The 12,280-nt window shown below is 35.1% G+C and overlaps 1 pseudogene; it reads right to left on the bottom strand.

Annotated features, from left to right (window-relative positions):
- Nucleotides 1-10,966: 10,966 nt before the first annotated feature.
- On the bottom strand, nt 10,967-11,534 carry LOC112815816 (histone H3.3A-like; annotated as a pseudogene).
- Nucleotides 11,535-12,280: the final 746 nt, after the last annotated feature.

Here is a 12,280-nt window from a genome sequence, read left to right as displayed (position 1 = left end):
AAGAAGAATGAGTATTCTGTTGTTTTAGGGTGGAATGTTCTGTATATATCTGTGAAGTCCATTTGGTCCAGTGTGTCATTTAGTGCTCTTGTTTCTTTGTTGATTTTCTGCTTAGATGATCTATCTATTGCTGAGAGTACAGTATTGCAATCTCCTCCATTTAACATATTATTATCAATATGACTCTTTATTTTGGTTAACAGTTGGCTCATTTAGATAGCTGCTCCCATCTTGGGGGGTGTAGATATCTACAATTGTTAGATTTGCATGTTGGATAGAACCTTTAAGAATGATATGGTGTTGTTCTGTGTCTCTAATTGTAGTCTTTAGCTTAAAATCTAATTGTCTGATATAAGAATTCCTACCCCAGCTTTCTTTTGAGATCCGTTGGAATGGAAGATGGATCTCCATCCCTTCACTTTCAGTCTGGATGTATCCTTAGGTTCAAAATGAGTCTCTTGTAGACAGCATATGGATGGATCCTGTCTTTTTATCCAATCTGCAACCCTGTACTGTTTTATGGGAGCATTTAGGCCATTCATGTTGAGAGTGATTATTGAAAGATATGAATTAATTGTCATCATGTTGCCTGTGAAGATGTTGTATTTATAGATTGTCCCTATAAATTTCTGTTGTATATCACTCTTGGGGTCTTTCTCCTTTTATAGAACCCCCCCTTAATATTTCCTGCACGACCAGCTTAGTGGTCACATATTCTTTCAATTTCTGCTCGTCTTGGAAGCTCTGCATCTCTCCATCCATTCTAAATGACAGGCTTGCTGAATAAAGTATTCTTGCCTGCATCATCTTCTCGTTTAGTACCCTGAATATGTCTTGCCTACTCTTTCTGGCTTGCCAGGTCTCTGTGGATAGGTCTGACATTATTCTGATGTTCCTCCCTCTGTATGGAAGGAATCTCTTCCCCCTAACTGCCCTTAAGATGGTTTCCTTGGTTCTAAGAATGGTGAGTTTTACTATTACATGCCAGGGTGTTGGTCTGTTTTCCTCGGGCTTGGGAGAGGTCCTCTCTGCCTCTAGGACACGAATGTTTGTTTCATTCCCCAGATTAGGGAAGTTCTCAGGTATGATTTGCTCAAATACATCTTGTAGTCCTCTCTCTCTCTCCACTCCCTCCTGGATTCCAATTATTCTGACATTGGAATGCTTCATGGTGTCACTTATTTCTCTGATTTTATTTTCATGGATTCTGAGTTGTTTTTCCCTGGCCTCCTCTTTTCCCTTTTTATCTATTAAATTGTCTTCCTGGTCATTGATTCATTCTTCTGCCTCACTTACCCTAGCTTTTAGATTATCTAGATTAGATTGGATTTCATTGATAGCATTTTTAAGTTCTGCCAATTCAACTTTTCTTTCTGCCCTTAGAGACTCTATGTTGCCAATAATCAGTTTCTCCATTCTATCTATCATCTTCATAACTGATACCCTGAAGTCCATTTCTGACATCTTGGTTATATCTCTATCCATTTGTAAATCTGTGGCAGAAGTCAAAGTGTCTGAGTCTTTCCTACTTTTGGGGTTCTTCCTCTTACTCATTCTGTTGATGGGTGGTTGAGGGAATGTACAGAGTCCAAATTATGACCAAAACCCAAGCAAGATGCACCTGTTTTATAGGGACCTTAATGTTTCGGCCTCTTGTTCTCCCAGTCTGTCTTTTGGGAGAGGAGCCTGTCCTGCTGTTACTCTGGCAACCCTGTTTGGGCAGAGTTGCCCTGCCCCCTGTGGTGGGGGATGGGCTCAGGGAAAGCCGGTTTTTTGAAGTCCTTTTCTGTGGCGGCTTTCCCTGGTGGCTTTCTGCCTCTCTTCCGAGAGTCAGAGCAGAATAGACTGCTTTCAACCCTCTGCCTCAGAAGAGAGAGATCGCAGTCTGTTCTTCAGTGAGCTCTCCAGGCCACATTATCTCTGTTTCTGTGTATGTTGCTAAAAACTGCTCTTTCCTGGGTTCTGTGCCCCTTAGCAGCACTCCCAGTTCTTGCCTCCTGGTCACGGCATGTCTCTGCCCTTTGTGCTTCTAAAACTGCCAGCCATCCACAGTTTGTGTGCACAGCCCCTCCACTCCAGGTTTCAGTTTGGGGGTCTGCTGTAAAGCCCCTTCCCCACCGCTACTGCTCTGTGAGTCTGTGTCTCCTCCCCAGGGTGGGACACTTTTGTGAACCGGTGGTGCAGAATCCCAACAGTTCCCTCTTCCTTCCATTTATCTTCTGATATCTCTCCCTGGAATCACAGCTCCCTGCTTCATATTTGAATCCAACTGCCTGTGATATTCTGTTTGTAGAGATCCAGATAGATCTTTTTACATCTCAGGCTGATTTCATGGGTGTTCAGAGTGGTCTGGTAGATATCCAGCTCAATTCAGGAGACTGGTTAGAATAGAGTCCCCTACATCTCTGCCATCTTTTCCCAAGTCCTCATATGTGGAATTTAAGAAATAAAACAGAGGAACATAGAGGAAGGGAGGGAAAAAGAAAACAAAACAAAATCAGAGAGGGAAACAAACCAAAAGAGACTCAACCACAGGAAACAAACTTACGGTTGCTGGAGGTGAATGGGATGGGGGATATGGTAACTGGGTGATGGGCATTAAGGAGGTCACATGATGTAATGATGTAATATAACACTAGGTGTTATATACAACAGATGAATCACTGAATTCTACCTCTGAAACTAATAATACACTATATGTTAATTGATTGAATGTAAATAAATAAAATTAAATTTAAAAAAAGAAGAAGAAAAAGAAAAAAGAAAAAAAATCTGGGAAATTTTTACAAGCCTAATGCCCCTGTGGTGAGATTTTAGAAAGGCAGGCATTGTATTGAATATGAATAGGCATTATTGGTAATATTAGCTATATGACTCTAGGCAAATAATGTAATTATTTTCATCTTCAAAAAGGGAATAATAATATCTACTTGCATGGATTAAAAAAATGATCCTTTGAAATAATTTCAAGGAAATCTGATATACAGAAAGAGCTTAATATAACTTTGTTGTTCTTGTTTTAATTTCAGAAGAAAATAGTAAAATAGTATGGCACATACTTTTAAAAAGTATTTAAATCAAAACTCAGGAAAAGAAAGCAGTAGACATTTTTCAGAACATTAGAATTTGAATGAAAAACACCCAGATACCTGGGGCAAAAGATTATGATTAAGACATAGAATATATTGCCTGGGAGGAAAACCTGGGAAATGAACCTCTTTGGGAAATTAGGCATTCAAAAATATACATGTATACTGGAGAATTTTGAAATCCAGTCAATGTCAAGAATGAAATGCATGCTCAGAGAAGACTTGAGAAGACCCTAAACAGCACCAATTTTGGTAAAGAAGTTAAACTGTCTGTATTAGTAGATTACATGATACTATACATAGAAAACCTTAACGACTCCACCAGAAATCTACTGGAAATAATAAATGAATTCAGTAAAGTTGCAGGATACAAAATTAATACCGAGAAATCAGTTGCATTTCTATACACTAATGAAGTAACAAAAAGAGAAATTAAGAGGACAACTCCATTTACAATTGCACCAAAAAAAAAATAAAATGCCTAATAAACTTAACCCAGATGATAAAATATGAATACTCTGAAAAGTATAAAACATTGATAAAATTGAAGAGAACACAAACAAATGAAAAGATATTCCATGCTTATGAATTGGAAGAAATAATGTTGTTAAAATGTCCATATTGCATATCTCCAATTACTAAATAATCTACAGATTCAATGCAATCTCAATACCAACAGCAGTTTTCACAAAACTAGAACAAATAATCTTAAAACTTGAATGGAACCACAAAAGACTCTGAATAGCCAAAACATTCCTGAAGGGGAAGAAAAAACAAAGCTGGGGGTATCACATTTCCCGATTTTAAGATACATTACAAAGCTGTAGTAATCCAAACAGTATAGTACTGGCACAAAAAAAGAAAGACCAAAGGAACAGAATGGAGACTCCAGAAATAAACCCACATTTATATGGTCAATTAATCTACCAAAAAGAAGGCAAGAATATCCAGTGACAAAAAGACAGTCTTTTCAGTAAATGGTGCTGGGAAAACTGGACAGCTATATATAAAAGAATGAAATTGGACCACTTTCTAACACCATATGCAAAAATAAACTCAAAATGCATTAAAGACTGAAATATGATACCTGAAACCATAAAACTCCTAAAAGAGAACACAGGCAATAATTTCTGTGACATCAGCCATAGCAACATTTTTCTAGATATGCCTTCTAAGTCGAGGGAAACAAAACAAACTATTGAAAGTACCTCAGAAGAAAAAGTTTTTGCAGAGTGAAGGAAACCATCAACAAAATTAAAAGGCAATCTACTGAATGGGAGAATATATTTGCAAACAATATATCTTATATATTAATATCCAAAATATATAAAGAACTTATACTACTCAAAAGCCCCCCTCAAAAACTGATTTTAAAATGTACAGAGGACCTGAATGACATTTTTCTAAAGAAGATACACTGATGGCCAACAGACACATGAAAAGATGCTCAATATCACTAATCATCAGGGAAATGTAAGTCAAAACCATAATGAGATTTTACATCACACCTATAAGAATGGCTAAAATTAAAAAAAAAACAATAAATGATAAGTGTTGATGAGAATGTGGAGAAGGAACTCTCCTTCCTTGGTGGAATTGTCAATTGATGCAGCCACTGTAAAAAGTAATATAGAGGTTTCTCAAAAAATGAAAAAAATAGAAATACCATATGATCCAATAATTCTACTATTGGATATTTACTCAAAGAAATTGAAAACAGTAATTCAAAAATGTATATGCACCCGTGTGTTCATTGCAGCATTATTTACAATAGCCAAGATATGGAGACAAACTAAGAGTTCATTAATTGATAAATGGATAAGGAAGATGTGGAACACACACACACACACACACACACACACACACAGGAATATTAGGCAAGCACAAAAAAATCAGACTGTGTGATTTGTGACAACATGGATGAGCCTAGAGGGTATTATGCTAAGTGAAATAAGTCAGACAGAGAAAGGTGAATACCATATGATTTCACTCATAGGTGGAATTGAAAGAAAGAAGAAAGAAGAAAGAAGAAAGAAGAAAGAAAGAAAGAAAGAAAGAAAGAAAGAAAGAAAGAAAGAAAGAAAGAAAGAAAGAAAGAAAGAAGAAATGAATAATCAAAAAGCAAAATTGGACTTGTAAATACAGGAACAAACTGATGGTTGCCAGAGGGGAAGGGGGTGGGAGTTATGGACTTCCAGTTATGGAATGAAAAGTTATGGTAATAAAATGCAGAGCATAAGGAATATAATCAATGATAAGGTAATAGAGTTGTATGTTGACAGATGATACCTACACTTGTGAACGTAGCATAATGCATGAATTTGTCAAATCACTATGTTGTACACCTTAAACTCATGTAAAATTGTGTCAACAGTACTCAAACAAAATTTTTTAAGAAGACTTTAGCTTGAATGAACAAAGGAAAAAAAAAGACAAACAAAGACTCTTAAATACAGAGAACAAACTGGTGGTTACCAGAGGGGAGGTCAGTGGGAGGATGGGCGAAATAGGTGAAGGGGCTAAGAGTACACTTATCATTAGGAGCACTGAGTAATGTATAGAATTGTTGAGTCACTATATTGTACCCCTGAAATTCATATAACACTGTATGTTAATTATACTGGAATTAAAAAATAAAAAAAAGGTTAAAAATTTTTAAAAAACTGCACCTTGATTGGTAAAGAAGAGAAAATACTAAAATAAAAAACGAAGATGGAGACATTATTATCAATCTGAAAGAAATTTAAAGGAAAATAAGAGAATATTATTAACAAGTGTATACCAACAAATTAGATAACCTAGATGAAATGGACAAATTCTGAGGAAACACAAAGTACCAAAATTGACTGAAGAAAAAATAGAAAATATATACAGAACTACAAAGAGTAGAGTTTGAATCTGTCATCAAAATCCTCCCATTGCTTGGGTAGAACATCCAATACTATGTTAAATAACAGTGGTGAGACATCCAACTCTTGTTGGGACATTCCTGTCTTGTTCCTGACCATAGAGGAAAAGCTCTCAGTTTTTCCCCATTGAGGATGATGTTAGCTGTGTTTTGTTGTTGTTGTTGTTGTTGTTGTTGTTTTAATATGGCCTTTACTTAACTGTAGAGAACAAACATGGTTACCAGAGATGAGGTGGGTGGGGGAATGGGTTAAATAGGTGATGGGGGTTAAGGAATGCACTTGTGATGAGCACTACGTATTGTATGGCAGTGTTGAATCACTAAATTGTATAGCTGAAACTAATATTATACTGTATGTTAACTAACAGGAATTTAAATAAAAACTTAAAACATTATCCCAACAAAGAAAATTCCAGGACCAAATAATTTTAATGGTGAATTCTACCAAACATTTGAAAAAGAATTAAAACCAACTCTCAAAATTTTCTGGAAAATGGAAGTTGGAATGCCTTTCTACTACATTCTATGAGGCCAGGATTACCCTTATACTAAAGCCAGATAAAGACAGCACAAGAAAGGACAATTTCAGACCAACATTTCTTTGAATATACAGGTAAAAATCGTCAACAATTTACTTGGACATTGAATGTGACAGTATATTAAAACGATTATACACCATGAACAAGTAAGATTTGTCCCACAAATGTAAGGTGGTTCATCATAAGAAAATCAATTATTGTAATACAGAACATTACTAGAATGAAGGGGAAAAAAAAACACATGATCACCTCAATTGATGTAGTAAAAGCATTTGACAAAACTTCATATCATTTCATAATGAAAACACTCAGAGAACTAGGATAGATGGATATAATACAGAATTCTATAAAGGACATTTACGAAAAACCTACAGCTAACATAATTCTCAATTGTTAAAAGACTGAAAACTTTCCCCTGAAGGTCAGAAACAAGACAAGGATGCATGCTTTCACCACTGCTGTTCAACATTTTACTAGAAGTTCTAACCAGAGAAATAAGGAAGAAAAAATAAACAAAAGACTTCCAAATTAGAAAGGACAAAGAAAAACTATTTCTATTCACAGATGTCATAGCTATACGTATTCTTTTAAGTAATCCACAGAGAAGCTACTAGAGCTTAAATAAGTTCAGCAAAGTTGCAGGATGAAAGATCAACACACAAATAGTAGTTGTGTCTATACATGACAAGAAGTCTGAAAAGGAAATTAAGAAAACAATTTCTTTTACAATAGCATCCCCCAAAAATCCCTAAGCATAAATTTAACCAAGGAGGTAAAGTACTTTTACACTTAAAACTGCCAATTATTCCTGAAAGAAATTAAAGAAGACCTAAATAAATAGAAAAACACCCAGGGTTCATGGATTTGAAGATGTAATACTGTTAAGGCAGTGGTACTCCCCAAAGCAATCCAGAAATTCAGTGCAATCCATATCACAATTTCAACTGCATTTTTTTCAGATATGGAGAAATTGGTCCTCAAATTCATATGGAACTACAAGGGATTCCAATTAATCAATGCAATGTTGATAACGAAGAACAAAGTTGGAAGACTCAAACTTCCCAATTTCAAAACTCACTACAAAACTTACAGTAATCAATAACAGTGTGGTACTGGCATAAGGGTAGACATATAGACCAATGTGACTAAATTGAGACTCCAGAAACAAACCTATACTGTTATGGTCAGTTAATTTTTGATGAAGGTACCAAAACTATTCAGTGGGGAAGAATAGTCTTTTCAACAAATGGTACTAGTACAATCAGCTATCTACATAGAAAATAATTACCAATATATATAAATTAACTGAAATTGGATAAAAGACATAAATGTAAGAGTGAATACTGTAAAGCTCTTAGAAATAAACATAGAGATAAATCTTTATGTCCTTGTATTATGTAATTATTTCTTGCACCAAAGATAAAAGGAGATAATTGGATTCTATTAAATTTCAAAATGTGTGTGCATCAAAGGCAATTATCAAGAATGGGGAGAGACAACAAACATGAAAGGAGAAAATATTTGTAAATCATGTATCTGATAAGGGTGGAGTATCCAGCACATATGAAGATTTATTACAACTCAACAACAAAAAGACAATCCAACTTAAAAATAGGCAAAAACTTAAATAAACATTTCTTTAAAGAAGATGCACAAATGGCCAACACATACATAAAAAGATGTTCAGCATCATTTGTTACTTGGGAAATACAAATCAAAACCACAATGAGCTATAACTTTACACCCATTAGAATGGCTGTTATCAAAACAAACAAAACCCCAATATTAACAAGCATTGGGGAGAATGTGGAGAAATTGGAAGCCTGTGCACTGCTGATGGGGATGCAAAATTGTGTAACCATGGTGGAAAAGAGTTTAACACTTCCTCAAAAGGTTAAACATGGAATTATCATATGACCTCACATATACATTTCTAGATATATGTACATGTAAACACATGCTTATTGCAGCACTAATCACAATAGCCAAAAGTTGGACATAGTCTAAATGTCCATTACGAAATGAATAGATAAATTGTGGTATAAACAAACAATGTAATATCATTCAGCTATAAATCATTGCAGTACTGATACCTACATCATGGATGAACCTCTAAAACACTATGTTAAATAAGAAAAGCCAGACACAAAAGGTCAATGTATTTTATGATTCCATTTATACGAAATATCAGTAATAGATAAATCCATAGAGACAGAATGCAGATTGTTGGTTGCCTAGTGCTTGGGAGGGTGGGAATAGGGAGAAATTGTTTAATGGATAAGGAGTTTTATGTTGGTAAAAAATAACAAAAATTAACAAACAATAAACTGCAACATCAACTCCTGTCTGAGTTTCTAGCCTGCTAATCTGCTCTACAAATTCTAGTCTTTCTAGTTCCCATAGTTGTGTGAGCCAATTCCTTAAAATTATTCATATATTTGCATATACACAAACATATATAGGATGTATATGTATATTCCACACACATATATATCACATTTGTTCTGTTCTATTCCTCTAAAGAATCCTGACAGAGATTTTGATACCAAGGGTGGTTCTATAGGAGCAGAATCTTAAGAATGAGTAGTTTTGTGATTTGGCTCTGGGATTTCTAGTATTGTTTCTTTAATCTGATTAGATTTGAAGGCTTTACTGACTCTAATGGTAAAAAGGGCATTGATAGTCCAAGACAATGTGTCAATAGAAAAATAATTCAAAATATCACTATTGGATATTCCTAATCAAATACTTATAAAAAACAAGGGTCTGGGTGACCATGTATTTTATGCCATAAAACATTCTTGTCAAACTCATGAATATAATGAGATAATAGGTTCTAACTGCAATAGAGAAAGTGGGAAAGGGAAAAAAATGCTGTTTTCTAAAATTTCTTTTCCGACTATATGAAGAGATAGATTACATGAATATAAATGTGTGTATATAGAGATCAATGTGAAGAAAGGAGAAATAAATTACATGACTTTAAATGTGTATATATAGAGATAATAAATGTAGAGTAATGGAGAGATAAATTACATGAATATAAATATTTATATATTGCATGATTATAAATGTGTATAGAGAGAGATCAGTGTAGATAGAGATGCATATACATATAGATGTATATTAAGATGCATTTCTCACAGGAGATGTTGAGCATCTTCTCATGTGTCTGTTGGCCATTTGTATGTCTTTTTTGAAAAATGTCTCTTTAGGTCCTCTGCCCATTTTAATCAGATTACTTGTTTGTGGGCTGTTGCGTTATATTATTTTTTTATCACTTTGGATATTCATGCTGTATTGGATATATTGTTTGCAAATATCTTTTCCTATTCAGTAGGTTGTCCTTTCATTTTGTTAATGGTTTCCTTCACTGTGCAAAATCTTTTTAATTTGATGTAGCCCCAATAGTTTATTTTTGCTTTTGTTTCCCTTTTCTAAGGAGACAGATCCAGAATTATATTGTTAAGGCCAATGCCCAAGAGATTACTACCTATATTTTCTTTAGGAGTTTTATGGTTTCAGGTCTCACATTTAGGTCTTCAACCCATTTGGGGTTTTCTTTTGTGTATACTGTAAGAAAGTGGTCCAGTTTTATTGTTTTGCATGTAGCTCTCAAGTTTTCCCAACACCATTTATTGAAGAGATGGTCTGTTCCCCATTGTATATCCTTGCTTCATTTGTCATAGACTAATTGAACATATAAGGATGGGTTTATTTCCGGCCTCTATTCTGTTTCATTGATTTATCTGTTTTTGTGCCAGTACCACACTGTTTTCATTACTACAGCTTTGTAATATAGTTTGAAATCTGGTATTGTGGTACCTCCAGTTTTGTTCTTCTTTTCCCCCCAAGATTCCTTTGGTTATTTGGGGTCTCTTGTGCTTCCATACAAATTTTAGGATTATTTGTTCTAATTTTGTGGGAAATGCTATTAGTATTTTGATCAAAATTGAATTGAATCTGTAGATTGCTTTGGGTAGTATGGATATTTTAGCAATATTAATTCTTTTGATCCATGATCATAGACTATCTTTGCATTTATTTGTATCATCTTTATTTTTTTATTTTTTATAGTTTAATGTATTTTAATAACAAACTTACAGGAACAGCACAGAAGACAGACAACATTAAAAACATGTACTTGCATGTAGGACAACTCAGAAAAGTATAATGAATGGATGGATCTACTGTATCATAAAAATGCTACAAACACCGTTTAGTTGCCATCAATAAGAAATTTACTTGTTTTTAAAAAATCCAAATGCAGGCATTGTCCAGAAAAAATTAACAGGTTTATTTATAATTGTTATAAAGCTGAACTGCTGAAACGTGTTCACTTGAACATTTTGACTTGCATTAATGCTTTATGTCCCCACATTTATATTAAAAATTCATACACAAATGAAAATGGAAAAACTGCCAATACTTGATTTCTGCCCCTTATTTTTCCACTTGCAATCCATACCTTTTGACCCCATGGGAAAAAATATCTAACGTTCAGAACTACCAATAACAGGAAGGGAATTTTTTTTTTTTTAAAGAATGAAATGTTTTCCATCATAGTTGATTCTTAAGCACGTTCTCCACATATGCGGTGCACTAGCTGGATGTCTTTTGGCATAATTGTGACACGTTTGGCATGGATAGCACACAGGTTGGTGTCTTCAAAGAGGCCCACCGGATAGGCCTCGCTTGCCTCCTGCAAAGCACCAAGAGCTGCACTCTGGAAGCATAGATCTGTTTTGAAGTCCTGAGCAATTTCTTGCACCAGATGCTGGAAAGGAAGTTTGAGGATCAAAAGTTCAGTGGCCTTCTGATAACATCTAATTTTACGGAGTGCCACAGTACCAGGCCTGTAACGATGAGGTTTCTTCACCCCTCCAGTAGGGGGCGCACTCTTGCGAGCGATTTTGGAGCCAGTTGCTTCCTCGGTGCTTTACCACCAGTCAATTTGCGGGAAGTCGGCTTTGTACGAGCCATGGTACAGAAACCTCCTTACTTACCCGCCTTCTCCTTCGGCTGGAGCTCAGCCAGCTAGAGGCGGTGCTGGTATTGGTGAGCGGCAGCATGAGGAGGCGGCTATTTGTGTAATCTTTAATTTTTCATCAGTGTCACAGTTTTCAGAGTACAGGTCTTTTACATTCTTGGTTAAATTTATTCCCAGGTATTTTATTATTTTTGATGCAATTGTAAATGGAATTGTTTTCTTAATTTCTCTTTCTGATGGTTCATTGTTAGCATATAGAAATGTAACAGATTTCTGTATATTAATTTTGTATCCTGAAACTTTACTGAATTTATTTATTAGTTGTAATAGTTTTTATGTGAATTCTTTAGGGTTTTCTATACATATTGCTATATCATCTGGAAATAGTGAGTTTTACTTCTTCCTTACCAATCTGGTTGCCTCTTATTTGTTTTTTGTTTGTTTAGTTAATATATTTGTTTTTAGGGGCACATGGGTGGCTTAGTCATTAAGCATCTGCGTTTGGCTCAAGTCATGATCCCAGAGTCCTAGGATCAAGCCCCACATCGGGCTCCCTGCTCAGCCGGAAGGCCGCTTCTCCCTCTCCCACTCTCCCTGTTTGTGTTCCCTCTCTCGCTGTTTCTCTCTGTCAAATAAATAAAATCTTTAAAAAAATATATTTGTTTTTGTTGTCTGATTGCTGTGGCTAGGACTTCCATTACTGTGTTGGATAAAAGTGGTGAAAGTTGATATTTTTGTGTTGCTCCTGATCTAA

The sequence above is a fragment of the Callorhinus ursinus genome, unplaced genomic scaffold, assembly GCF_003265705.2.
Source record: "Callorhinus ursinus isolate GAN/ISIS: 27379988/994484 unplaced genomic scaffold, GSC_fseal_2.0 scaffold40, whole genome shotgun sequence".
NCBI classification, from domain to species: Eukaryota; Metazoa; Chordata; class Mammalia; order Carnivora; family Otariidae; genus Callorhinus; species Callorhinus ursinus.
This window is presented reverse-complemented; position numbering and strand designations above follow the sequence as displayed.